The sequence below is a fragment of the Phasianus colchicus genome, chromosome 12, assembly GCF_987193195.1.
Source record: "Phasianus colchicus chromosome 12, bPhaCol1.hap1.1, whole genome shotgun sequence".
NCBI classification, from domain to species: Eukaryota; Metazoa; Chordata; class Aves; order Galliformes; family Phasianidae; genus Phasianus; species Phasianus colchicus.
The window spans coordinates 15,920,417-15,945,759 of record NC_143447.1 but is presented as its reverse complement, the minus strand read 5'-3'; the positions used below and the strand labels follow the sequence as shown (position 1 = coordinate 15,945,759).

At 38.5% G+C, this 25,343-nt stretch overlaps 1 long non-coding RNA gene across 5 annotated transcripts in view; it reads left to right on the top strand.

Moving 5' to 3' along the window:
• LOC116225577 (uncharacterized) overlaps positions 1 to 24,214 on the top strand; it is a 267,476-nt gene extending 243,262 nt beyond the window's left edge. For 3 of the 5 annotated variants that reach the window (XR_016470464.1, XR_016470465.1, XR_016470466.1), the window contains 2 exons: positions 20,565 to 20,748; positions 23,861 to 24,214. This is a non-coding gene — a long non-coding RNA (uncharacterized LOC116225577). Of the gene's footprint in view, positions 1 to 17,447; positions 17,587 to 17,739; positions 17,994 to 20,564; positions 20,749 to 23,860 lie in introns of those variants that run through there. The other 2 variants (XR_004166110.2, XR_004166109.2) reach the window with 2 other exon arrangements.
• Positions 24,215 to 25,343: the final 1,129 nt, after the last annotated feature.

Genomic DNA, 25,343 nt, shown 5'->3' with positions numbered 1-25,343 from the left:
AAAGCAGAGAATTGTTTTGGGATAAGCCTCTTTGTGCAAATAAGTGCTTGCTTGGATCGGTGGTTACAATCTTTCTAATGCAGATTTTTTCTTTTTTATCATACAAATGTAACAGCATCATTCTGACCCAAGAGGCTTATTTCTTTTATGAGTTCAACCTTCATTTTTGTATTAGGAAATGAGGATACCCAGCTCTGATTAAACCTTTTCTATCTACACGTTCTCCTATCTCTCAGACTCACTTGTAATTAATAACAATAAAATCGAGTCCTGTTGCAACTCTGTGTGCTGTTAAACACACTGTTTGGTGATGCATTGGAACAGGCTGCCAAGGGAGGTGGTAGAGTCGCCTTTCCTGGAGGTATTCAAGAAGAAATGGCACTGAATGATGTGGTTCAGTGGGAATGGATGTGATAGGTTAATGGTTGGACTAGATGATCTCAGTGGTCTTTCCAACTCTGTTGATTCTATGATTTTAAACTAGATAGTCCACTGATTTCTTGAGAAAGCCATCCATGGCTTGCTGTTCCTCCCGTCATAAGAAAGGAGCAATTTCAGGATTTACAGGATGCTTCTTTTGCAGATGAGTTCAGACACAAGGGAATTCCTTGTGAGCAGGTGTAACCAAGGATGTGAATGCAAGCAGGCAGGAAAAGACACAGCAAAACATTTTTCCTTGAGATTGAGCACAGTGGCACATAGCATATTTAAATGGGTCTGGAGGCAGGTGACTAAAACTCTGCCCTTTCTGCTAACTGTTGATTCAGCCCAGAAATCTGCATCCAGGCGGTGAATTTTGCTGACATGGGAGGTCAAATTAAATAGTCTGGATGATTTTCCAGGAATGTCAGACTGTTCCATTAGAAGAGCTTGGGTAACAGGACGGTTTATTTGGGAAAAAAAAAAAAAAAGTCACACTTCCCTTCAGGAATTCCCCATACATTGCTTTTGGTCTACGGTGCATTTCTTTTGTCTTTCACTTTGTGCATTTGCTGTTTGCAAGCCATGATTTCACTGCCTGAGTCAACGTGTGTGTCAGACAACACCGTTTCTCTTTCCTGTGTGGATGACTGAGAGGTGTAGAGATAAATGAAAAGTTTGTGTACGTCAAATGTTTGGAGAAGTGCTTCCAGAGCATTTAACAAACTTTTGCTTTCCATAAACAAAACTACTTGCTCAAATGAACCTTCCTGGAAAAGGGTCACACATGATGTCAAAGTGAATTAGCAGCTTTTTATGTGAATGAACGTTTGCAAACATTGTTCTGCTGTCCTGCTTCAAACTAGTAATCATAGCTGCAGCTCCACATTAGGAAAATCCTAGCTCACTCTATAGGACACACATTTACTGCCTGTAGGGGTTAGGATGAATATTTTTCCCTCCCCCCCCTACAGACTGAGCTAAATGCTCTGCGGACTTTGAGGGTTGCCTTCCTATAAAGTATCAGGGTTTAGCCACTGCTGGAGGCGTGATACCAAACTTGATGGACCAATAGTCTGATTCAATATGGCAATTCCTCTGCTCCTTGTATTTTTCAAACTGGCTTCTGTGTGCACATGCCCAGGCGGATGATTTATCGCCTACTCTGAGATATGCTGTTGCATAGAAAAGGGCAGGATCAAACACATTTTCTGTGTTTGTGTGTGTATGTGCATATGTGTCTAGAGAGAGACAGATATGAAGCAGCCCATCAGGGCTGTTTTCTTTCTCTACTCTGAATTTAACCCAGTGAGTGACTCTACCTGAACCATACTGCTTTTGCATTTCCAACTTTGCATTCGATGATACATACATTTGTAGGCTTTCTACTTTTCCAAGTTGTGTTTGGGATAGAGGAAAGTATTAGAGGATATGTATCCATGCTTTGGATGTTTATTTCATTCACTGCTTTACAGGCCCAAAGAAAATCCCACCAACCCCTTTCCACAGCTGCACACCTGACACTTGAGTCTCTTTTCCCCCCTAGTTCTGCACTCAAAATGAGGAATTTGCAACATTAAAATGAAAAGTCTTAATCTATTGGGAAATCCTTTGATCCATAAAATAAAAAAGGGTTTTTTTTTTTTTGCTCATCTGTGAGCTTTTGAAAAAGATTTAGTTCAGGTTAGCTGAAAAGACCTGAACACAGGAGTTTGAAAATGTCACCCTAGGTGGAATTAATTACTTTTTAAGAAATGAGGGAAGTGTCATTATAACACATTGCCATCAATTTGTTTTTATGGCAAAACTTCAGAATTCTTTCCTCTATAGGGGGATAAAGGCAAAAGCATGTGCTGCTGGTGGTAGCACACCCATTGGCAACATTAGGATTGCTCCCCAGGCTTCCATCCCAGCTTCAGTTTCAAAAAGACAATTGATTATTCTTTCGTATCTGTCTATACACTCCTATATTTGTTTATGTAGCCCTTAGCTGCATCCTTTTCAAAATTTGGAGTTCTGTAAGTAAATCCCCAACTATCCATTGGAAGGTCAGAAGGAGGGATAGACTGCCGTTGTCCACAAGGCTGGAACAACTTGCTTTGCGTTTTTACATTCATCTTTAAATAAAAACTCCAGTTATTATAGATTTACAGGCATGAAAAGGAATGAATGGCAAACAGTCCAGCGAACTGCTTGCAGCATCACAGGTACTGTGTACAAAGAAAAGTTGGGAATAATAAACAGAGTGCCAAAAAAAAAAAGGGCGGGGGGGTGGTGGTGGAGGAAATGATGAAGAGCATTAAGGGCTGGAGTGATATCACATAAAGATGTAACAACAACTTTGTGTGCCTGGCCCCTAAGAGAGTACTTAAAAATATTAATAAAAAATAGGATAGGAATTGTCTAGCATTTAAATTCTTTAACTGAGACACAAAAGCACGGGCAAAACACAAATCAAAGTGTAACTTCTTGCCTTCGATGCAATACAATAAGAACCGGTATGTTGTTATGTAGTACATCATAAATGTCTAGGGATAAACACAGGAGACCAAAAGAAGAAAGGATGGATCATTTTTATTTTACTTCTTTTGTGTTGTCTTTTTTACTATTTCGGTTATGTTTTTCTCTATAAAAATGATTATTATTCTCCCTGTACCACCACTATTGATGTGAAATTATTGCATAAGTGAAGACTAAGGGATTCATTTCAGCAGCAGCAGCCTTGTTCTAGGTGCTGTCGAGGCTGGTGAGTGAGGAGTCTTCACACTGGTGCTGAGTGTGACAACAAATATATGTGAAATATTGCAGATAATTTATCTGCAAACAGACCAATGTGACTTTCCCTCTCAGACTCCCAAAATGTAATAACCAACTGTGTTCGGCTTCATTCAAAATATTGCATCTTTTTCCCTCACGCATGGGTGGGCACTTCATGATGCTAAATAGGACATTTTGACTGCTCATATCTGTACCTTGGGGCCTACCAGATCTGAGGGCAAAGTAGTGCCTGCTCATTTGACTTGCACAGCTGCAAAGCTTCCAGCACAAATGCTGCCCGTGTGCTTCTGCACGGGGGTAGATGTGATGGCACACTGCTCAGCTGAAGAGGAAAAATAAAGAGACAATGAACTCCCAGGCTTTAGTAGAATGAGCCGCCCTCCCCAAGCCTATGAGATTAAAGCAGTGGATTTTCAAGTAGTTCTTCAGAGTGACTAATTTATATGGATATCAAGGATTCAGTTGGAGAATTAAAAAAAAGTAGCTAGGGGAAAATATGATGCTCTCTAAGTCCCAGTGGTATGCCACATTCATTTTACTAGAGAGTTTATTCTTTAGTACTTTCATGGATTGACATGAGGGAGGAATTCGCATGTCAGGACAGATAAAATCTCCCTCCTGCCAAAGGAGTCTATTCAGACATGCATGTTAGTAGGTTGATAACTTATTCTGTATTGCAGAGGACTCAAAGATAGACATTTCTCCTTTTATCTCCATCTCTGCACTCCCTGCATACTAAAGATACGGAGAAACAGCAAGATACATCTTAACTAGCCCTCTCAGAGAAGAGAGACTTTTTCTAGTCCATGCCAAGAGATGCAAACTTAAAGGAATAAGGTGTCACACAGACTAATAGCAAATACATTAGCAATGTTTATGCGCATAATTTGAGCCCAGTGTGAATACTGTTTAAAAGATACAAACCTGGACTTTGTGGTTGTTTGTAGTTGTTTCTTTCTTTCTGTTTTTTTTTTTTTTTTTTGCCAAAAAGAAAAAAAGCACAATATTTCAACTTTCTTATTTCTTGTTGCTCTGCATAAAGCATGCAGAATAGGTTGAGAAAATGGGGAATCAGAACAAGTGAAACACGTTGACGAATCCATGTTTGGTATATTTTCCAACTTCTAATGAAACCTTAGTGTTTGTCTGAAAGATAGTCCCATTCTCCTAAAGACTGAGTAGTTGAAGCAAACTTATTCCTTGACCAGAACTGTTTTTTCTTCAAAACAGATTTAAGATTCCGGAATGTTTGCTCTTATGCTTAGGTTGATCATCATATTTTTTATGTGCTGAAGGACAAATCTGGTGTAATTTTAGGGTAATTAATTTTCGAGTGCATTAAATTACGTGATCATCATTTCTAGGGTCCCCATTTAGAAAACAGAAGATGGACATCCCCCAGATTATAGCTCAGATCACCCATGAACGGCCCGCTGGCAGGACCTTTGCCTCTGTCCTTCTTCCAGAGATGATGCTAGCTGAGGAGCCTCCTCTGCTGGGCACTGTAGGGGTTCATTTGTGGGTGTCAGACAAATCAGATGGACTCAGAGCTTCTCTGCATTTCTCACATCCTTGCCACTCTGTTCCCTGTAGCAGATTTCTCTTATTTTTAGACAGCTCATATTGAGATTAAAGTGGTTTAGAACGCATTATATATAGATGTGTATACATACCTCAAATATTTGCCTAGATGTATCTTATCTAAACTTCTACATGCATCTGAATTTCCCAGGCTTGAACTATGTTTTGTGTAAATTGGTGTTGTCTCACTGTCTTTGAGCAAGCTTATTTACGTCAGCTCTGGAATTAGACCCCAGTATTCCAGCCAGCACTTAGCTGCAAGAGTCAAAATAACATGGAGACATACTGTTTTCCTGTTATCTCTAACCTCACTAAAAACAGAAGCTAATAGAAATATTGTGAGAAAACTATATTCTTGCAAGATGTGCTGCCTGCTTAGGAATTTTAGATCTGTGTCTGCAAGAATGTGCAGCCATACCAATCCCCAAACTTCAGCCTAGTTTTCCCTGATGTAGTAGCAGCTCATTTTGATTTGCCTATCCTAGCATTGAGGTTGTGTATCTTGTTCTTTCAGAGATCTTCAGACGATTCTTTTTTTTCTTGCGCCACATCATTTGCATGTGTTTCAGAGATGCCTGAATGGAGAAGTGTAAAGCCTTCTTTTTTTCTCCCCCTTGGGAAATGCAGTCTGTACTGTGGTCCCTTCTATACTTACTTCTACCTAAGGTCCAATCCAACATGATTCCATTTGGAAGTAATAAGACTTTCCCAGACAAGACTTAGTGAGGTAATGATTCAGAGACAGACAGTTTCAACTTCATGATTATTTTATTGTTACCATCAATGATAACATATGATGACATACCTTCCAATGATTTCTCCTTTGTTTATGCATAATTTCATATGAGAGTGATTGTAAGCTATAGACGACGATGTCTCAGAATAGGTAATTGCACATAAAGGGTAAGGAAAAGGGATGCAAAAGAAGGTAGCACAAGTGACTGATTTAAATTTGGCCATACATCATAAAAATTCCACAGTTGCTTCTGTCATTCTTTATTGAATAATTTTTCCTGTTATTACTGACCAACTAATATATCCTTCTGTGTTTTAAGAATATTTTAGAAAGAGACATTTCATCAAGGTGAGTTCAAAACTGTGATTGCAGCTTTGAATTGTTCTTCTCTATTGATCTTCCTGTGATTTACAACCGTTTCCCATCAGAAAGTTCTCTCCTGCTTTACATCAACCAAATTTGGGGCACAGTTTCATCCTGGCAGAGCATACCTGCTTTGTGTCCCTCATGAAGGGAGATTAGTCTCCAGCTATGTGAATTTGCTGCTCTTCGCCGTAAAACCAACAAAAACATTCTGCGTGTTTTTAGGTGAAATTGCTTGGAGATTTGTAAAACGATTTTGATCTTGGATCTGAGCCTTCCATTAAAGTGCTTGACATGCCTTGACCACTGTAATTTTAGAAAGCTGACCCTTCTCCCTTGCAATTTACACAGTATTTTTAGCCTAATGCAGAATTTCCCTCTTCTGCAGCTGGGAGGAGAATATCCATCATTTCCAGATGTGGACATACGATCCAGGTGCCAATTGAATGTTTTTTGAAATCATATGGTTTGGCTTATGAATTTGGATTGGTCAAGAGAGATTTGCTTGAAATCCTTGAGAGAGTGTGGCACCTCGCTGACTTGAGAGGCATTTTAAAATAAAACCCGAAGTTAAATGCATTTTATAGGGAGGCTTAAAACTTCTAAAATATAAATCTAAAATATTTATATGTGAGCTACGATGGAACAGAAGTTACGACCTCATATGTGAATGTCTAGGATTTGTTTTTCCCTTCCACCAGCCCACCTGGAATGACTTTATCTTTCAGCTTTACCTCGGGCTGTACCCAGGTTAGCTTCTAGTGACTTATGGCTCCATCAATCTGCACAGATATGTGCTGTGCTCCTTCAAGGGAAGTAGTTCATCTTCTATATGACTGCATCTCCACCTCTTCCAAAGTTCAAAGAACCCAGGACAATTGCTTATTTGGATGGGCTTCCCGTAAGTATAGGAGATGTTCTCCCTGCCTTCCCCTGTGAATCAGGACTTTCTGTTGAACTTTGATACAGACAAAAACTTTCAGTCTTCCATCCCTTATTGAACTTGGAAGACATGTGGTGATGGTGATGAAATATCAGGTGAGATTGCTCAGTATGTTTTAAGGAGCTTTGAACTGGAAATGGATCAATTTAGAGTTCTTTTCTAAAGTCAAAGGAGCACATTTTTTACGATCCATTTCCCATGAACTAACAACTGTTCCCTATCCAGCAGACAGTTTACTTGTAGCTATTTTGACTTGCATTATTCCACTTAATGAAGATAAACATAAGTCAGACACAGGAAAGCCACAGAATGAGCATGAACGGGAAGTGTTCCAAGTATTCAGCATTTACTAGACAAAATTGGCCAGTAATTCTTCTTGCTTTTCACTGAGGATAAAAATCCCTGAAAGATAATAATCATCATTGTTTGAACTAATATAGCACTTTTATCCAGTGATCTGAGAACACTTCCCAAACATTAACTGCACTGAGAACAGCCCTGTGATTAGATTCATATTATTTAAAATACCTGTTTTACAGACAGCCAAACTTGCAGGTCACTTGGAGGTACCATGTCTTCCCATGGGTCACAGAGTCAAAAGATTACAGAGGATTTCTGACTGCTATTTCTATTATTTCTGTGACACTGCAAAGAATACCTAATACTGCTTACTTGAGTTCCTTAAATTATTCATATTAAAGGGACTTTTGGGATGAATATATTTTCTGCTTATGTCTACCTTTTTTAAAAATTGCTTCTTTTTTAGTGATTATTTGCATGACTTACACTGGGATGTTTCATCATGTAAACTGTTCATCTTTGTAATGCTGGGGTTTTTAATTGATGAATGATTAGCAAACTTGATCAAATGTTATTCTTTAATATTCTTGATTGGATTAGTATAATATTTTTAAGCCAGGAAAGAAAGAACATCAGGTATTTAATTCACGCACCTTTTTGAGAAAATCACCATTTTTCTGGCAGGAATATCTTCATCTGAACAAAACCTACTTGCCTGTGTGTTTATATAAAGCAAATAATAGAGTGGCATGAGCATGGGTGAAAAAAATATTTTGGATGAACATGGGTGCTCACAAATGCTTTAATCCACCCAATTCCAGTGACAGTACAATTAATAACTGATTATGAACAGACTTGATGCAATAACTGCCACCAGAGACAAATTAGAACTCATCAAATGACTTCTTAAGGCAATTTAACAGCCTCATTTAAAGGCCCGTGTTTTAAGAAGTCACCTAGCCTTCCTCTGCTGCTGCTCTACTACTCATAGTAAATGGACTGTGATGGTAACATTGAAATCGCTTGCACTGGCAACCTAAATGGATCGTGCCCTTCTTAAATCTGTATCCTACAAAAAGCACCATATTATTAATTTTTTAACAAAACGATCAACTGTTTAATAAAGCAGAGGCTGGGAGGGTGAGAAGCTGTATACGAAAGTCATTATTCTGGTGGAACTTCATCTCTTAGCCCTTTGTAGTACGGCAGGAACAAATCCTTGAAATTGAGCTCTGATTAATTAGACAAATTTTAAGCTGGAGAGATAAAAAGGATGGAGATACAGGTAGACATTGATTTGAGGGCCAAAGGCATAGAAAATGTGATTTAGGAGATGCACTGAGACAACTGTTGATTTACAGAAACAGTGGGTAGAGCACTGACCTGGAATTTAGGGTCTCTGGATTTTGTTCTTGATCCTGTAATTTTTTGCAGTCTGACCTTTAGCACTTCACTTTCCCCTTTATCCTCAAATCTTTGGGTTAACTCATCTGCCAAGAATGATCCTGTTCAGACCTTGTCCTTCCAAAAATGCTTTTGCAATGGCTACCTCCACATTTGTATGAGCCTTGACCTGAAATGGGACAGACAGGTTCTTTGAATTACGGCAGCCTACAAGATGGCATAAAACTAGAGTCATTTAATGGGGTAGGTCTCAGTGCTTTAATTAGAAAGCTCAAAACTACCTCTTTATTCTTTCACATAAAGTTAGATTTGAAGCAGATGATCAACATTTATTTATGCATGCATTCAAACAAGACAACATTGTAACTGAGAAAGCTTAAAGTTTTGTGTTTAAAAAAGAAAAAACAACCAGCAACAAGGCTATTTGGGAAATGAAGTCATCTACAGAAAAAATACTGAGACAACAAAGCAGCCTTCCTGTGTTCCTGTGTTTTTGGATTGCAGCGTGCCATCTTTAGCATTTATTTCCCTAAGAGCTTGCCTTTTTTTTTTTTCTTTTTTAATTTTATTAACAGATGTATACTCCTTTCATTGGTGTTTATTTAAACGCCTGCCAATATATCTGAAATCAGCACATTCTGAATGTTGATGCACCACCTTGCCTAATTGACTTAGCTGGAAAATAAACAGTGAAAGGCTATTTTAGCAGCAAACTGGTTGATGCAGCTACACATTCCCTACCTTTATCTAAGTACCACACAAGCAGACGAGTAGTGGTGCCCATAGCATGGACACAAGGTTGTTACGTACATTTTGTGCAGTCTTTGGCATTTTAGGGACTGACTTGGTATTGCTGTTGAATCAGAAGAATAACATTTTATCTCCGTTGCTCTAAAACCTTGATAGCATCAATAAAATGTAATCAGAACCATCAAGGCTTATTAAAAGCTGTTATTTTAAAAACAATAGGTTCCTGCATATTCACAGTAAATAAGGATTATAAGGCTATTCACGCAACGTGAATAATTTGCTGCTAATAATATTGACACTCAATCTGTCTGCAAAATGTCTCTGTTAGCAGGAAACAATCACACTGGGAGGTGTTAGGGAGACTTTGCAGTTGAGTGGCAGAGTGAAGCAATTAAAAAATGGTTGGGAAATGTATTTGAAGTTTGAAAAAATTGTTTTTCTGCCTTTTAAATGTTAGAAACTCAAGACTAATGCATTGTTACAAGGGGAAAAACTGTTTTCTGTTGGTTTGGCTTTTTAAAAAAGAAAATAAAATGTGGGTTTGTTTACCAAAAGGGAACCAACTTGGAACACACTGTCACAAAAAAGCAGAAAATAAAGTTCTTCATCAAAAAAATTGTAAACCTTTGACCATACGATTGGTACCAACCACTGATCTGCGGCGTGAGGAAGCTGATGCAGTCTGTTAGGTAGAAAAATGGGAGAAAGTCTAGCAAAAAGACATGCAGAGGACATACTGAAATTGATATTTCAGTTTCAGGTAGGATATGCTCTTTCCAGACAAATCTTAGTTCTGACATGATCTTTTGTTCAACTGTTCACCAAATGCAATGATTTCTCATGGGAAAATATTTAGCTGATGAAAACAGTCATTTTTACTTGAATTGGGTTATGAACTGATACATCTTTTTGAATGAATACTTGGAGGGTTTTGCATTAAAGATTTTCTATCACATATTTCAGAAGTTAATATTAATTTTTTTAACTTAGAACAAGGGTTACTCCAGTGAAGCTATTTTTTGAGCTTTTATCCATCATATGAGGGTATTATATGACTACAGATTTTTGCCACTGATATAAAAGTGTCCTAATATATTTATGCTACAGGTGTCCTCTATTAGAATATGATTTTTATACTATATCATTAAAAAGAATATGAGAATAATACAATGACAAAATATGGATTTTTTCATGTCTTTGGTCAGGAGGAATTTTTAAGATAAAAAATAGTAAATCAAAAAATGTAAAGCAGTAAAGAAGAGCCATTGGATTAGACTTAATGTAAAAGAGTTTGATTATAATAGAACATTAGGTGAATTTGAACAACAGCAAAAATGTTTCTCCATGTTATTGATTATGGTTCAGAAGGTTATTGCAAGAATTTTCTTTTACTACCTTTTATTTTTTATTATTTTCCCCTCATAAAACTTCTCATTTTAAAATTTGCAGGCAATGTAGTTTTCTTTTTCCTTTTTTTCTTTTTTTTCTTCCTTTTTTTTTTTTCCCCCCTATTGTCCAGCTTGACATATTCTGTATTCTTTTACTATTCATTTGGTCACAAATACTATTCCTGTCAAACTCTTACTAAGGTGAATTAGTAGGATTTATAATGTTAGGCTCTGAGAGAGCACGGATTATCAGACATAAGAAAGCCCATGCCCAATAAGGCTATTTCTAAGTCATACTGATATCAGTTGCCCAAACAGTTGAACTTCTTGTGTGCATTATGTACATGGTACATATGAAGGGAAGGAGCATGGGAAAAGGAAGAATTTTGTGCTCTTAATATTGGTTTTCTAGAGAACTGAGATGAAGCAATCAAGGCTCAAAATTTTCCCTGTTCAGAAGCTAAAGGCAGGAAACTCTCGGTTTGAGTTAACAAGAGGAACAGAAATCTTTGCTGAGCAGAATGACACCCCCAAATAACTCAGATTTACAATTCCTATGCAAGTAAATCTCCCATGGATTTCCATGTGAATTCTGCCTGCTCAGAGCTGAATGCTCAGCTCTGAAGATATACCTGTGTTCAAGACTTGCTTTGAACACACAGGCGTGTTGCAGGCAGATAGGAGAAAATTGGATCTCATCAGGAAATGACCAGTGCAAGAAGAGGTTACAAGTTTATTAACCTGATGAATAAAAAAAATAAATATTTGGTGTAAAATCATCAGAGATTACACTTGTAAAACTTCTAATTCAGCTATTTCTCCTTACAGCTGTCAAAATATGTCTGGGATAATCTAATACATTACACATTTCAGAAGCTTTTGCTTTAACTTGAAGTCCAATTTTTTTTTTTCCTAGCAAGATTTTTCCTTTCTCATCAACCTGTCTTATCAACAGCCTCCATTTTTGTCTGTAGGAGCTGCCTTCTCAGCTGTTTATTTCCATAGCTATCATTGCTTTGTGTTTTCAAAAAGCTTTTCAAGGTGCCTCAAACCAATTTTTAAAACAGTGGCAACCTGATGGGCTGAATGCCACATGGGTAATTACTGATGGACTTAAGGAATGAGTTCTGCTTGGGTAACGGAGTTTCACATGTGACTGCAGCCTGTCTCTGCTGCTTAATAGCATTTCTGGAGAATGGTAGGGAGATGTTGTGTCCATGATACAAATTTCAACTGAAAGAGGTGATAGGTAGAAAAGGAGAGCAAAGTAACATCAGGGAGCAGCTGCTCCCCAACTTCACTACCTTCACATGAGTCAAATGACAACATTTTTCTAACAGAATTGAAACTACTGGACAGGCTTTGCCTGCAAAATTTCAGTACTGAGAAAAACATATATATATCTATTTTAAAAAAAAAAATATATATATATATATATAACATATATTTATATTCATGTATATATATATATACATGAAGATTTTGTTAATCTAAAACTAAACAGACCATATTAAGTGGTTTTGTACTCACTCCTTTTCTCTCACTAACTCTTTGCCCTCCAGTTGAAGAAGGATTTATCTCATACATTTCAAAAAAGTCACCTCTCTGTAACCTACAGTTCACTCAATCAAGGCTTAGTGTAAATAATCAGTATGGAAAACACCAATCAGCTTTGAAGAGCTCCTGGATTTAGGAGGAATACACTGCTCATGTCTGTGGAACTCCTCTGGGAAGCAGAGAAAGGAGAATGTGTCTTGATTTACACTGCCCTATTTCTCAGTTCCGCCAGCCTCTCTGCTCTGTCCACTTCACTACCATCAGATGCTGTGAGACAAGCATATGGTGTTTACTTCTCTGACTAACATCTCTCTGGTTTTCCCCACTTCTCAAGAGAATCCTTTCTTGCCAAGTCAATTTGCAAGGGCTTGGATGTAGCCATGGCCCTCTGGTCTGGATCCAAACTATTCCTCATTTTCCCTTGGCAAATGTCGATAGAGGACAATTTTCCTCCTCCCTATAAAACCAGCATTTCACCAAGGGAAATCCCAGTCCAAGGAATAGCCCAAACCTCTGTGTCCTTCCCTACCTCATTCACTTGGAGCTGTGTGAAGATGCCACCCAAAGACTGTGAAAGCTCCCAGGGAGCTCAGGGGTTGGAGAGAAGATGAGCAGCCTGAGTCCCAGGTGAGGGATTGCTGGGAAAGCCTTGCCAAAGGGCTGTGGCAGCCACTGGCATCACTGCTGCAGCTGATGGAGGCTGGAATGAAGGAGAGGTGCCAAGCAAAGGATTTTCATTTGCTTTAGTTTGTGAAGCTTAAACAGAGTTTGGCTTGGGAATGGTTTTAATATCCCAGGGAGACCCCCTCCCCACTTAGAGACTCACGTTTTAGGGTGAAATTTTAAAAAAGTCCAGCTTGCTTTTAAGACTGACTTGTTATGCTTTATTCTTTTGCTTTTCTTCCTTCTATCTGCTCCCTCCAACACTCTGATCTGGTGGCAATGGCATCCTTATCACTCTTATCAGGTCGCACGTTCTTGACTGTCCCTTTGAAGTGTGATTTCCTGTGTCTAGTGGTCAAGAAAGGATACTGGGCACTGCAGATTTCCTGCTGCTTTTCCTCTGTATCTGCAAGTTTTCTTTAGTTTCCTTCCTGTTTTTCTGCTTCACTTGTTTGTGCTTCCCCTTGCTGACCAAACCTGCCTCTCTCCCTCACACAGGTTCTGCCCCACCAGATCATTATCACCCATCTATTTTTCTTCACCAGCATCTCAGAATGATCTTTCCCTTTTCTCTATTGTGCCTTATCCTTTCCATCCTTCCTTCCTTTTTCTTTCATCTTCTTAAACTTTTTTCAGCTATGTGTTTCTGACTCATGTTTTCTGGTCTTTCTAAGATGTTCTTTAGATGAAGGGGAGAAAAGCCTGAAAATGAACCAGATGATCCTTTGGGATTTTGTCCAAAGCACACAGAAAGTAGAAGCAACACTGATTTTCTAATTGATGGGATTTAGAACATACTCCCAGTTCTTGTGCCTCTTGAATGTTTGCTAGCTTTTCTAGCTCTCTTCTGATGCCAGTTAGCATCTTTGACATGTTTGTCAAAGTTCGAAAGAAGACCTTTATGGAGAGATTTCTTTTTGTTATCATTATTAAGAAAAAGAAGGCTCTGAAGAGAGATTTAGCTTTCACCACTAGCAAATGCAATTCTCCATTTCACTACAGGCTCCAACTCTGCGTTGGGATTTTCAAAATCTGTGATGTATGAAATAATTCAGATGGTTAAACATTATTCAGGGGCCTCCCAATTATTCCCACAATACGTGTTGGGAAGACTGTGAATGGCTCTGGAGCTTTTTTTTTTTCCCCTCTGCTTTTAAGCAGATTTTTGCCTTTCGAGGCGAGGTGCTGATTCACTTAAAAAACACACAGCCACAAGATCAGGCTTTCTCATGCACCAGTGCAATCTGAGTGCATCCAGGCACAGGAGGAGTTAGGAAAACTTAATTTCAGCCACAATGCTGATATTTGGCAAACGAGTGGTTTTATGGTGCTTCATGCGGCTCTGTTATTTATTTATTTATTCTTGCAGCTCCAGCACAGTGCCTTAATGGGGTGAGCTGGGCTATCGCATTAACTTCTTTATCCAGCTGGGTACAGATTTGCATCCTGCTGCCACTGGGCAGGGTAGGATCTGAGCTTGCTTGCTGGGCACAGCAAAGCTCGCATACCCAGCTGAGCTGCAGCTTACCAGGGGATACTTCCCCTCTTGGAGATACAAATGGCAGCTGCTTTAGGCAATAGGAGATGGCCTTGGCATATCCCTGCTCTGTCAGGGAACATACTGTACTTTGCTCTCACCAGATGCTCATGGTGTGTTATCATCCCGTTTTCACTCTAGGAATTACTGGCACTAGGGAGGCTGGGGGTGAAGTGAATTCATATTTTATTATAGAGGGTTTATTTTGCAGCGTTTAGAATCTGATCTGAATCAATGTCTTCCCATCAAAAGAAGACTTTTTTCCAAACTTTTCTGTTATTTCAGTCTATTAAACTGATACTCTTAATACCCTGAATATCTCCAGTCTTTGCTTTCCCTTTATCTTCAGAAAGAAAAAAGAAAAGAAAAAAAAACAAACAATAAAAGAGGAAAGGAGTAATCCAGAAGGATTTTTTTCCTTCATTTGATTATTACTAATCTATAGGGGAACAAGAACAAGAATGAAAAAATAAAGAAGGGAAACAGAAGGAAACAAACAAAAAACAAAGTCAAAACTTCTGATTTCAGCTTAAATTTCTTGCCTCTTTTAACAATTAGTTGTGCCCATGAAGAGTTATTCTGCAAGATATTGCAGTCTGAGTGGAGGAAACTAAAAGGCTCTCTCTTTTTGAATAGGAAGGTGCTCTGCTGCCTGTTTTCAGGCAGGGAGCCTTTGCTGTTGTTGTTGTAGCTGGGTAGCAGCGCAAGACAAAAGGGGACATTGCAGCTTTCGAGCTTTGAGGACTGGGGGCTGAGGAGGAAAGGAGAGAAGAGCATGATTGATGGAGTTCTGGTTGGCTTATAAAGGGCAGCCGGGAGTGCAGGGAAATAATCAGGGAAAAGGGCGTCCCGTACTGGCTCTCTCAGAGGGGAGAAATGAATCCTGCACCTCTGCATTATTAAGTTGTCAGGTGGGCTGATGATGAAAATCTGAAGGTCAGGCATAACAAGAAGCACCTTATGGGGGGATCATGACCTTTCTGGAAGTGCTACACTCATGTTTATCTGCACCTAACCCTTATCCACAATTCTTCATTTGATAAGAACATTGGGAGAAGGGACAGGGAAGGGGGGAGGGAGAGGGAAGTCCTCATCATATGTATAAGCAGTGTGTGAAATTAGGCTTCCTGTGAAACTGATTGTGGATGCTCAATTCACAGTGAAAGATAATAAACCAAAAGGACACACGAGGGATGCAGGCAGAAATTGTTCACTACAGTGGAACTCAATAAAGGGAACAAGAGCTTTCCTAAATGACAAATTTGGTACAGCGGTGCTAAAATCAGGATTCTCCCTGGCACCACTGCAGCAATTTGCTCTCAGCTCTACCACTTTTTATTTACTTTGGATGTCCTAATAATGTTAGAGAGTGGCTTTTTCAGCCATTTATTTATTTATTTATCCCCAGCAATGTTTATTCTTTAACTGCTTACTCTAAACCAAAGAGTCAAGGTGAAGGACAATGAAACGTTAGATTCCAATTGATTTTCTCTCTTTAGTTTCCATATCAGAAATGAGTATAAATATAAATATATTCCAGAGTTAGATGCCTGTCCTATGCGTGCCTTATTGACTGCTTTAATAAATGTCGTGACCCCTTCTGCACACACATGCACGCACAAACTCACACATGCTCGCAATCAAATGGAGGCATTGCTGAGGTATAAATGTGGTAATAATGGCAGTCACGTGGAAAATATTCCAAACCTAAATCTTAGAATATGCTAATAAGATTTTTATTTCGCTTTGATTTCCAGCATTTTGATTTTGCTTTTCAAATCCATAATGTATTTAAAGCATGACAAAGTACACTTGTGGAAAAGTGAAGTCAAACAAGACTTCATAATTATTGCAATATATTCACTTTTCATGCATAATCCTTTAAATTAACAATACAATATATCACCTCTACTGCCACTAGAGGCTAATGCACCTCTATTGAAAGCTGTGTTAAGGAAAGTTATGTCCTATCTTGAAAAGGCACATAACCTTCCAAAATACTAAATGGCAGTAGGTTCTGATCCTGTAATTCTTGCATACTCAAGCAGCCTCATTAGCCTTGATTTTCCCACATCAATGGACAATAACCTATTAACTTTAATGGATTTACTAATATGTACTGATGTGAGATCAGAATCAGTACCTTTGGGACATCATATTTAAAGATTACCAGATCAGCAGGAAAAGGAATATGATGTATAAACTAATGAATACTTTTATTAGATGAATAGAATGATACTGGAACCCATCAACTGCCTTTAAAATGACTCTTTAATGAAGAGGTGACACTGAAAAATATTATGTTGTCAATACAGCACATAATGAACCTCCTGTATCACATAAAAATGAAATAATGTTTTTCTATTTCTATTGTTTAAGTGATCCAATTTATCTATTTTTATTCTTCTGGCCTCCCATCTTCTTCTTATCACTCTGGTCTACTAAAGCCTACAACTTATGGTATCCTATTGGCAAGCAACTACAACCTGCGTATTGTATAGTGACTTTAAGCTTGAAATTTTGTATCCATCCACATCAGAGGCCAGTGCAACATATTGCTGAGGAAACTGAGGTATGGGAAAAGAAGAGACTTGCCAGATTCGCTGAGAAGACTCAGGACTGACTCCATGTCATCCACAACAAAATTTGGTGTCTTTCTTGGTTTTAACTTTTTTTTTTTTTTTTCCTTGAGGTTCTGCTTTTTCTAAAGCTGAGTCATTATTTGGGTTTGAAATTGTCCTAAAATTATAAAAATCTGGTGGAAAAGTGCTTCTGAAGGAGGTAGCATCTCAGCTCCTCTGGAAATCCCTTTTGACTAGAAATATTTTCAGCAGATTTTGAATGTGCAAGCCCTCTGAACAACAAGGCCTATGAATCACTCTACTGTTTCTCCACGACCATGAATCTCACCATATTTCAAGAAAGATGGGAATTTCCAGGTGTATGGGAACTGCTGAATCACGGCCTGAACCTTTGATTGACCACCCGAGGCAAGCAATGAGTCAGCCACGGGAGCACAGTTGAAGGTAATTCACCTGTGCTACCGGAAGGGGATGGAGCCTTGCTTCACCTCTCCTAGATCTCATTTAAATGCTGACTGCCACTGAGGAAGGATCTCTTCCTGAAGATCACTCCTCATGGAGGATATTGTAAGCCTACAACATCAGTAAGCATTTTCCATTTATTATCTTTCTGTCGCAATAATCTTATTTAGCGTAACTTTCCTGTATATTTCTTAATTATAATATCTGTATATTCGTTGATTATATACCAGGTTAAACAACCATTCCCTAAACCTTGCCTTGTTTGTCTGTCGTAGCAGACAAAAGTCATGAAAAAAGAAGGTTACTCAGTGGTTCATCTTAAAGCTTCTGGGTCTGAGCTAAGCAGTGATGAAGCCTTTTTCTTCAGAGCCTCCAGAAGAGTGAATGGTATTTTCTAACTAAACGCTTACGATTGGATCTGACTAGACCTCAGTGGGCAAATTCATTTGTAGGCCAAGTGCATCTTTCATTGAAGGTGGTGGAAACATTTTCTTTGGCTTCAATAAGTTTTGATTCAAGTCTGTATCTGGTAAGCTATATTAAAGTCTTGCGGAATTGTAGAAAGGGCAATTATGGAGTTATTTGTAATGGTTTGAACCTCTTTTAGGGATCACGAAAATGGGCTGACTTTTTTTTTTTTTTTCAAACCTCCAGTTTTATAGCCTGTTAGCCAATAACATAAACTAAAACTTTTCATACTGTCAAAAAAAACAAAACAACAACAATGAAAAAAACCCCCAACAAAATACCCCAAACCTGGAGCTGTTTAAAAATAGCTCCTGCAAAAGGAGTCCCACCTACCGTTTCCACTGTTGTTTTTCACTTGCACAAAGCGTTACTATACTGCTATAGTGATGGCTATTTTTACTCTTTGTTTACAAATCCTGCATTTTAAGGTGCGATAATCCCCTAAACTCAGTACAAATCTCAGAGGGCTGTTGGCTGGCATGGGAGTTGCCAATTCAGGCATGGTGCTCTCCGCAGAGCGCTACAGAAGTTATGGCTGAGTTATAGAGTGGCAGAAGCACACACGTTGCTTGGCCAACTTGCAGCTAAAAATGGCTTAATATCAAAACACGGTATTTTACAAGCGAGCAGTTAATCCTTCATAGGGGCCAGGTGCCCATTCTGAACAAGGAGTGACAAATCTGATGGAGGAGACATATATTTTCCCACCCATTTCTTCTACAAAATAAATAAATAAAAAAAAAAAGGTATGTTCCTTGTTTCCTCTTAGCACTTCTTAAATCTCTACATTGCTAGTCTTCCTATTTTGCTTGCCAGTCCATTTCTTTCATAATGTCTCCTCTTGTTGATGGCATTTCCACCTATGTGGTTGCTTCAAGCTTAACCCTACCAGGAGTCAGCAACTGATGTTTGTGTAATGCTGCTCATTACAGAAGTTCCTTATATGCTGTAGTCCCACTTTTGGAAACCTGTAGCCTTGATTTTATTTTTTGGCTGTTTTTCCTTAGTAAAAAAAAAAACTGTATAAATTCATTCAAACTGAAAATACTATTGCTATTTGTGCATATTATGAAATTCTATATGATTGCCAGGAAAGTGAACATCAAAAAGAGCAAGAATATTTAAGGAAAAATACTGAAAACTGTCTTGTTGTCTTTTGGGTTTCTGTGATGCATAGTCTCTACTATGCTGTTCTGTGTAGATGAATTTTTGTGTTACAGAATTTTATTCTGTTACCAAGAGAGAAACTTAGGCAGCTTCACAACTAACAAACAACTCCTCCCTAGACCACCTCCAAAACAAAAATCCGATCAAACAAAAGAAGCTCAATACTGTTTTTCTAAAGGATGTCTGGATGCTTTAGATTATCGTTGTAGTTTGTGTATCTGCAGGTTTTAAGTTCATATAAATAAGCAGTCAATCTAGACACGTGTGTAGTGAATTAAGAACTTCTTCACAAGCACTTCTTCAGAGATCAGTTCCTAGCCTTGGAAAACGGTTGTTTTTTTTGTTGTGCTTTTTTTTTCTTCACCCTTGTTTTCCCATCCAGCATATGAAATAAGGCCAAACACTTGGAAGGAAAACTAGAAGAAAGTATTCAATTGAAGGCTTTAGGTTGCAAGTACCCTGGAAAAATATTATCTGAATATTTGTCTCACCTGGAACTATTTAAGGCTTTTCAGAAAATTGTTTTGGTTTTGAGTATGACAATGACGTTAGGGAATCTAATATGGTTTGAATGGGAAAGTGCTCTTAAACTGGAAGCATCTTGGTGTAGAGACCAATCCTAGGATGTAAGGAAGACAATCATGGGCAGAATTAGAGTGTGCATCTAACAGAACTCTAATAGAAGAGATTTGTATTACCCTCCTGATGGGAAGCCTTTACCAGGATCTCTCAGTACTTTTGTCTGTGGTGGAAAGAAATCTTGTTTTGATTTTCTAAAAAAAAAAAATAAATAGTAACTTCTACCTTTTCTCTTAGTGAGGTACAATATTAAGTGGGTCGTTGTCTCTGCATGCCTTTTCCTAGATGAGGGCTTGTTCATAGCCAAAGATCTAGTTAGTTGCAGCGTTGGGATTAGAATTTGGTTCTCCTCTCATACAGGGACTTATATCAATACCGAAGAGAGGGAATTTGGATTAGATGTAAGCAAACATAGGCAAAGGCTATATCATATAGTACTGCAAAATCACACAAACTCCTTTGGAGCTTACTTATTTGAAACCTGACTAACTTTTGCTTCTATAGTAAGAATGAACACTGTACAATTTTATCTCATGGGAGAAAATTAGTTGCTGGCAATCCTTAGAGGATTTTAAACAGCAGTTTCATTACAGTGCATTTACTGGGCATTATTTTTACTATGAAAAGTCCTTTAAAATTAATAGGAATTTATTTCAGTGGCCTTTGACATATTACTGAAAATAATACGGCAAAATACAACCATGTCCCTCTTACTGCTACGCAAAGGCTTTAACTGGGAAAGCAGTTTACAATGGTGCCCCCATGTAAGGCTTTATTCAAAAGATTTTACGCTTGATAACATCTGAGCCATAGGAGCTGTATGTGGGGTTTAGCATCTTAGCAGCTGCAATTCTTAATCCTGATTCCGTTGCCTCCATATTAAAAGCTCCATGGTCACAGGACACCAGCTTTGGCCGTACTACATTGTCATTCATTCCTCCCTGCCACACGCGTGCCTGACCATATAGGAAAATGAGTTTACAACCGACTACGCCTATGGGACTCCCGGAGGGATACAATGTGAGAGCCTTTACTAGTGGTGGATGGTCCTCAAAAGGTTTGAAAGTTTGGTAAGTACGTCCTTAACCAAACTCTTTTGACCTTTATTCAGATTTGTTTTTGGAGAAGGGCAAAGGGTTGGGCCAATTCTTGTTTCACCCAACTGGCTTGTCCATCTGTAGGCTGTAATTAATCACTAAATCTCTGCCATACTTTGCTTTGGAGAGTAGGTCCCAGTACAGCAGGGCACTAAACTTTAAGCACATGAGTAATTCTTTAAAGTCAAAGGGATTACTCATGTGCTTAAAGTTAGCTGCATATTTAATTGCTTTGCTAGATCAGGCCGTGAGGAGTTAGGGAGCATGTGTTCTTGTAGTACAGCAGCGCCAAGTTGCTCACTCTGCCTTTGCATCCCTTTCCTTGTTGCCTGGGAATTTTCTATACAACAGTGGTGCAAAGACAGACAGCAGGGTACCGTCTGGAGCAGGACTTCATCCGGTCCCAGACTGGGGACAGAGAGCTCAGTTTTTGGTTTTGTGGACTTTAACAAAAAGCAGTAGGCTCAGAATCTGACCACTGTCAAAATTAGAGAAGGGGAAAGAAAGTTTCCTGTTTAAATTACTTCAGTTTTATCTGAACTCAGAGTGTGAGCATGTTTTCAGTCATTCATTTATGCCTTAATGTGAAGCTGCTTTGTCGTATCTGAACAAATAAGCACATACAATAATCAGCATCTGAGAGATTCAACACACATCCATGCTTTTGGACCTTTTGCAGGAATTGATCATGTTTCTTCAAGCCTAATTCTTAGCTTGCTCAAATAGCAGTTTTACACTGCTTGAAGATTTGTCTCCTTAGAAACAAACAGGCCTTGCAAACATGCTTTTTGTGTTGTGAAATGCAGAGAGCAGCCAACCGAACCACATCCCACAGGCTGAAGCCTCACCAGCACATTTGTAGTAATAATAAAAAAGAACTTCCTTTTTTTTTTTTTTTTATGAAACTAACCTTGCTGAGTGTACATCAAGGGTTTTATTACTGGTTCTACATAATAAAGTAATTGTGTAATTAGTAATACATTTGTCACTCCTTTACTGAGGAAAAAGTAAAACATGTACTGCTTTTGTGTAAATCCTGACAGTGGTGATTTTTTTTTTTTTTCCCCGAGAATTATACCATTATATCATAAAAGTGTCAAGGCGTGAGTTTACTGTTCTTACTAATATTCTAAAATATTCTCTTAGGCTGACATCTCTGTCAATTAAAATTAAACAAAATTGCATTCTGCCATATACACTTCAAATAGGAAGCTTTCAAGTTTATGGCTGTTCCTTGAATTGATTTTTAAGATGGCATCTGTAAAACTTGGCTAGTACAAGATGAGGTAGGATGTAGTTAAGGTTCAGTCAATTTTAAAAATGTTTTAAAGATCGTAAATTGACAACTGAAATAGACCAATCATCGTTGGGATTTTGGCTGTCAGATACAAATCCTTTTTTCTTAAAAAACAACAACTCTCAGCTCTTGCGAAGCGAAAATTTTATGAAAACATGTTCTTCTCTTCCTTTGATATTTCTGCAATAAGTTACACAAACAAGAGGGCTTCTGGTGTTGTTTCCAGTTGCTTGGTCTCGCGGGATTTGGAATTCTTCTTCTCCTGGTGTTTCCCACAGAAATAGAGTGAGAACGTGCTTTCTCACGGGACTGTATTTCTCATGGAAAATAATAGGGTTGCCGGCAGCAAACGTTTTCTGCAGTGATACCCTGCCAATAAAGTCTTCAGGGAAATTATTGCCCTCAATAAGATGAAGACTAGTAAATTGGAACCCCCATCCTTACTCCGCAAAGATATGTCTTTAGGAAGCTTTCTCCTTCTATTATTCCCTGGAAACCCTGACCCCAAGAAAATGCTGTAGACAGTTATGCTTGGTTTACACTTATTTTTTTTCCTGCAGAATAAAGATGTCAGTTATGTGTGTGAAAAACAAACCAAAAAGAGCAATCCCCCCACCGTATACCTTGACGTATGTATTTAAAGCCCTCGTGTAGAGAAGTTATTTTACAGTATAGCTCTATTTTGTTCAGGGAACCAGTTCAAACTGTAATAGACAAAGCTCCTTTTTGCTGTTAAAAACGGCATCCTTGGAGAAGGAGGTTTGTGACACAGCAAACCCTTGTAGGTGTAAACTGGTCAAAGATGCATTGAATGCATTCTAATATGTGGAAGCCAAGAGAAATTTGCCACACTGGCTTTTGTTGTTATTCTAATAGGCAGAAAAACCTGGGTTTGCCATGTCTCCAATTCCATCCCAACACGTAGCACTGAGCATTAAAAATGGACTTTGTTCATTGAAAGCACACATTTTTGGAAGGTGATCTCCTGGCTAAAGGGAATTCAAAGTCAAGCAGTGTGCTTTCTGCTGTTGGAAATGCAACAAGTCTCTGTGTTTGGAGCAGCTAGGAAAATCTGGTCGTTCTTAGAGAAATATTTACTAGGGAAGGGAAAGATGAAAAAGAAAAAAGAAAAACTTCCCCCATGGAAATGTGCACTGAAAGAAATGCAGGTGTTAGTCACACAGGAGTTTGTGTCAAGAGAAATATTTCCCCAGGGTCCCATGAGAGGAAAGGGGAAAGGGGGAACTCTGGGGTGCCTGACCCAGGGAGTAGGGAAAAAAAAAAAGCAGAGTCTGGTGGCAGAAAGACCTTAATTCATGCACCATGCCTTTGAGTGATGTGTTTACTTTCAACCTTCAAGTCAAATTAAAGCAGCAGCCAAAAACCACAGATCAACACATTTTTAGTACAAAGTGAAATTAGGGTCATTGGCACCCTTGGTGCTGCACCAATTTCTGAAACAACATTAAATCCATATTAATACTTGCTTTTAGTTAGCCATGTCAAAGGAGATGGTAATTGTGGGTAAGTAGGAAGGTTGGGATGAAACCAAGTAATTGCTGCTGGAGGAGGTAACGTAAGCACAATTAGTTGAAAGGGTTATTTTTAGTTTTGAAGGAGAATTTAAAGCCAGTCCTGTTCTGGTTTAAGTCACTTACTAGCTTGGAACATGACAGAAAAACAAGAGTCTGAAAAATTAGAATCCAGCTAAATCCATCTTCGTGCTAATAAATAGATTTTTTTTTTTTTTTTTCAAGCTACAGTTGTTGTAATTATACCTTCTGGCAGTGTTTCAGGTGTTGTAAAGCAATCTGCGTCCCTTGAACTTGCATGGATCTTCACTGGCTTATCCTGGCTGAGCAAGAGACAGAAAAGACCTACAGTGCAAAAGACCATAGTGGTAAAATAAAGGAAATGTTTCTGGTCCAAAAGGAGCAATGGCAGCGATGCTAAATGGGATCTCATCCCCTAATGGGGACCAAACTACAGACTGCTCCCAGAGCCTCGGGGCAGGAAGGGGCTCTCAAGTGAGACCTTCTCCATGGATTGGAGAAGGCACTAAGCCTGGGCAGGCAGAATGTAACACCTTCCTTAAGCAGACAGCGTTAGCTGCAGAGGAGTGTAGCTGTGCTCTTAGCTCATTCTGGGGGCAGACTGGCATTTTATACAGTCAATAACCACATAAAATTATAGGGTTATTTTTATGCCATGTCCTGATTGTTGACACCAGCCACTGCAAGTTCTGCTTTCAGCTTTTCAAATTAATAAAATCTAAAATACTTCTTTTTTAGTAGTGATCTGGCAAATAAATGCATTTTCTCAGTAACACGAGTTTAGCCAAAATGGACTAATGCTTAAAGAAAATAACTATGCAAAGGTGTTTTCTCTCTTTCTTTCTCTTTCTTTCTTTTTTTTTTTTTTTTTGTCTCACCTTTTCACATTTGTGTGAAGGTCTTAGTTTTAGTATTATTTCTGTTGGCTCAGCCATCTGTGCGTTTTATTGCCTGTTCTAAGGAACTTTGCAATGTTTTTGTGAAGAGCAGTAGGAAAGCACTAAGGAAAAAATGAGCAGATATAAAGCCTTAGAGAAGAGAAGTGACACAACAAGCAATTTCTCCATTTGCTCCTCCAGATATTGAGCTGAGCTGGGGAAATTACTTTAAGTACATAAGGTGACACAATTACTACAGTTGGGTCTTTGTTTAATTTTCGGATAGACAGTCCGGATTGCTGAATTCAGAGGTGATTGGTTATGGACTCCCCAGCCATTTACCTCTAGGTAATCAGGTTCAATACTATCCCAAGCTGGAGCTTTGTACTCTATCTACTGTGAACAATTTATCTCAGAAGTGTAGTGTATATCTTGTTTTATTTTATTTTTTACTTACTAACAAATTTGATTTTTACAACTGTGATCACCATGCAAAATTATCCGCAGTGTGGTTGATGGGGTCTGTCTTTAGCTTGTGGACTAATCACAGGCTATTCACCATGACTGTTGCTTTGAGTATTTCTATTCACGATGCCTGATTAAGATGCATAGTTACGTTGCTCTGTCTTCATTGGATGACGTGTGTATTGCAGAGAGCTTTCAACTGACCTTCCAACCTTTTTAGTGAAAATATACGTGTGTGAGCTTCCAGAAGACTTTCCTACACTTTTTGTGTGTGTGTGTGTGTGGTCAGTTTCATGCAGACAAGTGTTAGTGAAAAGTGCCTCGTAAAGAACAGAAATAATACCAAAAGAGATGTATAACTTTATTCACGCTGAT